Here is a 5944-nt window from a genome sequence, read left to right on the forward strand (position 1 = left end):
ACGATATAGCCACACATCCAAACCATTCTCAGGGAAAAGGAGAATAACAAACAAGAATAACAATGACAACCCGACAGAATAGAAAAGGGGAGGAAAAAATATGATATAATCAGAAACAAGCAAATTAGGACATTTACAGAGTTCAAAATGGGTCAGCCATGGTGTTTCACGCCTGTAATCCCAGTACTTTGAAAGGCCAAGGCGGAGGATTGCTTCAGGCCAGGAGTTCGAGACCATCCAGGCAACATGGCAAGACCCTGTAACTACAAAAAACAAAAAAATTAGCTGGGCAGGTGGCACATGCTTGTAGTCTCCTCTACTTGGGAGGCTGAGGTGGGAGGATCGCTTGAGCCTGGGAGGTTGGGGCTGCAGTGAGCTATGACAGCACCAATGCACTCCAGCCTGGGCAACAGAGTGAGATCCTGTCTCAAAAAAAAAAAAAAAAAGGCCAGGCGCTCTGGCTCACACATGTAATCCTAGCACCTTGGGAGACTGAGGTGGGCGGATCACTTGAGGTCAGGAGTTCAAGACCAGCATGGCCAGCATGGTGAAACCCCTTCTCTACTAAAAATACAAAAATTAGCCAGGCATAGTGGCGGGTGCCTGTAATCCCAGCTACTTGGTAGGCTGAGGCAGGAGAATTGCTTGAAACCGGGAGGTAGAGGTTGCAGTGAGCCAAGACCATGCCACTGCACTCCAGCCTGGGCAACAGAGTAAGACCCTGCCACAAAATAAAGTAAAAGAAGAGTAAAAAATATTAAAAGTTACTATTTTGTTTGGTGAAATAATGAAATAAATCTTTGATTAATCTAGTAAATAACAAAAGTTATACATCCATACATATGTATACTTATATGTATATAGCTAACATTTATGGAGAGTTTATTACATGTTAGGCACTGTGCTGAATGCTTTACACGTATTATGTCATTTACTCCCTACGACAATCCTATGAGATAGTACAGTGGGTTGAATAGTGTCCTCCCGAAATCTGTGTCAGTCTACAGTCTTAGAGTGTGACGTTATTCGGAAATAGGGTCTTTGAAGATGCAATTAAGGTACGGGTCAAGACGAAATCCCACTGGATTAGGGTGCCCTTTTCTTGTAAGAGATAGTAAAAGAGGCGCAGAGACACAAAGGAGAAGGCCACGTGAAGATGGAGGCAGAGGTTAGGGTTATACTGCCAAAAGACAGCACCAGGAGCCGCCAGGAGCAGGGGGAGGGAAGGAAGGTTCTCCTCTAGAACCTTCGTGGGAAGCCTGGCTCTGCTGACATTCTAATTTCAGACTTTCTGGCCTCCAGAACGGAGAGAGAATAGTTTCTGTCATCTTAAGCCACAAGTCTGCGGTGTTTGTTCGAGCAGTTCCAGGAAACGAATAGATAGATTCTCTCATTATTCTCATTCTGCAGAGGAGCCAGTGGAGGTTCTAAAGGATGGTGTTAATGCTAAGCTGCATGGTTAGTGCACTGGTGGGCAACTGTAGAAGGTCAGGTATATCTGGCTGCAGGGTCCATGATCTTTGTCATCATACGTTTCTGTTTCTGAATAAACGACAATATTTTGTCCTCTGCCTAGTCTCCTACTTGCCTATTAGTTCCTCATTAAAAAGGGGACAGAGCCATGGTGGCGCATGCCTGTAGTCCCAGCTACTCAGGAGGCTGACATGGGAGGATCGCTTGAGCTTGGGAGATCGAGGCTGCAGCAAGCTGTGATTATATCATTGCACTCCGGCCTGGGTGACAGAGCAAGGCTCTGTCTGGAAAAAAAAAAAAAAAAAAAGGAGGACAGAAAGACATTCATTGTTAACTCCTCATTTCAAACTTGCAATTGGATTTTAAGTTGTGGCTTTCATTTCAATTTCTAGACCATAAGCTCTCAAGAGCAAGATGGATATAAATTCATATTTGTATTAAATAACTGTACATTATGTGTTTGGCATTTGCTGAATAGAAGGGACTCAGTTCTTTTCTTTTCTTTTTTTTTTTTAAACGGAGTCTTGCTCTGCCGCGCAGGCTGGAGTGCAGCGGGGTGATCTTGGCTCACCGTAACCTCCGCCTCCCGGGCTCAAGCGATTCTCCTGCCTCATGTTGGCCAGGCTGGTCTTGAACTACTGACCTCAAGTGATCGGCCCACCTCGGCCTCCCAAAGTGCTGGGATTACAAGCGTGAGCCACCGTGCCTGGCCAGAAGGGACTCAGTACTCACTGACTGGAAGAATGGCATAGGCTGATCCCAGTGATTCCCAAATTCATTCTGACCCTACAGAGTGGAATCCAAAACTGATCCAGATCACCAGGTTCATCTCTATCCCAGCTCCCTTTTCCTCAGTAACAAGGAAGTCACAGAATTTTGGGGTGTTAGAGCTAGAAACTCTATTACAGTAGTGAAATATGGTGGCTGTAAGTTTACATCCTGAGGAAGATCCAAGTTTAAATTTCAGAACTGTCACCTTTTTGCTGTATGTGCTTGAAGAAGCTATTGAAATTCTTTAGCCTCAGCTTTCTCATCTATAACATGCAACTACTACCTCAGACTGCTTATGACAATATGTTTATAAAGCATTAGCACAATGCCCAGTACATAGTAAGTACACAATGTATTAGCTCTTATATTTATTATCAAAGGTTTTGCAATTTGCAGGTATCAGAATAATGACAACGGGTGGGGTTTGGAACTTCTTCTTTTTTTTTTTTTTTTTTTTGTTGAGACAGCATTTCGTTCTGTCATCCAGGATGGAGTGCAGTGGTGCAATCACAGCATGCTGCAGCCTCGACCTCCTGGGCTCAAGTGATCCTCGAACCTCAGACTCCTGAGTAGCTGGGACTACAGGTGTACATCACCACAGTGGCTAATTAAAAAAATTTTTTTTTGTAGAGATGGGGTCTCACTGTGTTGCCCAGGCTGGTCTTGAACTCCTGTCTTCAAGTGTCCTCCCACCTTGGCCTCCCAAAGTGTTGGGATTACAGGCGTGATTACCAGCCTTGGCAAGTAACTTCTAAATGGACTTGGGACATATGTATTTTCTCAGTCAAGTATTCTCATATAGGGACTATTAGGGCCTCCCAAGTGAAAAAGGTTGGAACCCCTTCATCCCGTCCAACGTCAAATTTCAAAACCCAGAGAAGCTAAATAATTTGACTGTAATTACAGAGTTGTCTAGCAGCAGAGCTCAATTAGAATCCAGGATCTTGGACACACATCTAGTGCCCTTTCTACTGCAACATGTGTGTACTTAATTCTCCAGACCCTTGGGGTACAAGTACCGAGCCATTTCCTTTTGCCAGAATTGTGTTGAGGTCCTCACATGCCATGTTGTTGGGAATCCTAGTATCCCTACTAGGATTATATTTTCCAAGAACCCTGGGGGTTTAAGCAAGCCAAAAGGGAAGTGTACCAATCTTTTATTAATACTTGCATGGGCTGGACGCGGTGGCTCACACCTGTAATCCCAGCACTTTGGGACGCCGAGGTGGGTGGATCACCTGAGGTTAGGAGTTCAAGACCAGCCTGGCCAACAGGGTGAAACCCCTTCTCTACTAAAAATACAAAAGTTAGCCAGGTGAGGTGGCGCACGCCTGTAATTCCAGCTACTTGGGAGGCTGAGGCGGGAGAATCTCTTGAACCTGGAAGGCGGAGGTTGCAGTGAGCCAAGATGGCGCCATTGCACTCCAGCCTGGGTGACAGAGTGAGACTCCATCTCAGACAACAAAACAAAACAAAACAAAACAAAACAAAACGAAACATAACACCTTGCATGATGTCGTAGGGAAAATTTTACTTCGCGCCGCAGCTGCTGTTCTCTCCGCTGCCACATGGTGCCGCTGTTGGAAGAGGTTCTCAGAGATGCTGTATGCTATAGCAAAGTCACACTGGTGTCTTCAAAGAGGGCTCCTTTACTGATAATTCCACAACTTCCATGCCAAGCACACTTGCATGCGCCATGGACTCTGCACATGTATCCAAGCAAGGCTTATGGCCTTTCAGGTCCCTCCTCTCCCCTTGGCCTACCTAGAGCCCTATACCCACCACCACCATCAACATCATTTTCCTTCCAGAGTCCGACCACCTCAGAGTGAGTAAGATATTTACTTGTCTTGGAACCCAAAGCCACTGTTCCCCCTCCAAGTCCCTGGACTCATCATAAAGTTTGGGGGTTATGATGAGCAATGCTCCTTTTAGTGCTTGGAACACAAAGCATTCATTCTCCTCCCTTAATGTCTAATTGCCTCAACTGATTTTTAGGAATTGAAAATTTGTAATCCTTAGAGATTTTTTTTTCCCCTCAGAGACTTAAAGTCTCTCATCCAATTCCCAGACCTGAGTGAGTTCACAGACTTAAGTCTCTGTGAAGGAATGGGAGGTCCGGTAACCCTGCGGAAGAACCCTGATGGAATTCGGCCTGTGAAGATAATGAGCTTTTATCTTGGCTTTCGCCAAAAAGGTTTGTGGCCATTTACTCAAGGAAAATACAGGGGGACTCTTCTAGTTATGGATACTCTGCAGACACTGGCTCTGAGCAGCTACACCTCCTGAGGTCTCTGGGTCCCATTGAAGCACGCTGCATAGAGCAGAGGCTTATCAAGTCCATGTGACAGATACTTTGTCTGGAATCGACCTCATGTTTAGGTGGACTGGCTCTTGGAACGCATCCTATAGTTCTCTCTACAGTTCCTGATGGTGTAGTTGGAAATAGTGCCTCAGCAAGTGCTAAAATCTCTACCCTGCCTTTACAACCCATGGAGCTGGAGTTATGGTAGGAAGAGCTAAGTGGAAGCCACTGGAACACTTCCTGTATGCCAAAATTTTCAATCAAAAGCAACGCTCAAGGATGACAGAAGATGCCACCCCCATATGTGCCACTTTTGGGAATAACGATTATCTTGAGTTAAAGGCACTTGAGAAACAGCAGGTGCCACAGGGCACTCTCACTCCTCTTTTACTCCCTGAAAGCAGGAGTTGAACCCCCAAGTGAAAGACGCCCTCCCTGTCCTGGGAAGAAAGAAACGTTCTTATCACAAGATGGGGAGGCAAGGCCGAGGGAATCTGTACAGACCTTGTTAAAATAATCCTTATCTTCCTTTGGTCTTCCCATATATTTTAGGTACTTTTTCACAACTGACTCTTTGTTCAATCCATAATACAGTTAGGTTTTGCTACTTCTTTGGGTCTTCATTTCTTTTCTTTTCTTTTTTTTTGAGATGGAGTCTCGCTCTGTCACCCAGGCTGGAGCACAGTGGCGTGATCTCAGCTCACTGCAAGCTCCGCCTCCTCGGTTCACGCCATTCTCCTGCCTTAGCCTCCGGAGTAGCTGGGACTACAGGCGCCTGCCACTACGCCTGGCTAATTTTTTTTGTATTTTTAGTAGAGACGGGGTTTCACCATGTTAGCCAGGATGGTCTCGATCTCCTGACCTCGTGATCCACCCGCCTCGGCCTCCCAAAATGCTGGGATTACAGGCATGACCCACGGCGCCTGGCCGGGTCTTCATTTCTTGTGGAGACTCCCGTGTATGCTTTTCTCTTGTTTATCTGTTTTGTGTTACTTTAATCCTCAGGCCTAGCCTGAGACCCTAAAAGAGTAAAGTTTTGTCTCTCCTGTTACTCTATCTTCGAAGAAACTTTTAAGACTTCTTCCACCATTAGGCTATGGGGGAGTGCCTCAGAAACACAGGCAGCATGTGTATCCAAGGCTAATTAATTCCCTCCTAGCACTGGAGATGACCATTACTGGGACAATGGCAGGGACAACCACCAGAGGACTGCTGCACACAGCTGTGGACTCACAAAAGACCCCTGCTACTTGTGGGGGACAGCACTGAACTAGAATGAGACTGGAATTCTTTTCATTGGCTGGTAAGATCAGCTTTTATCAACTTCTTGGTACATTATATTTTCTCTTAATAGAATGACGCCCTTCAAATTATGGCAGAAACCAGTGGGAGCCA

Source organism: Pan paniscus, chromosome 18 (genome assembly GCF_029289425.2).
Source record: "Pan paniscus chromosome 18, NHGRI_mPanPan1-v2.0_pri, whole genome shotgun sequence".
Taxonomy (NCBI): Eukaryota; Metazoa; Chordata; class Mammalia; order Primates; family Hominidae; genus Pan; species Pan paniscus.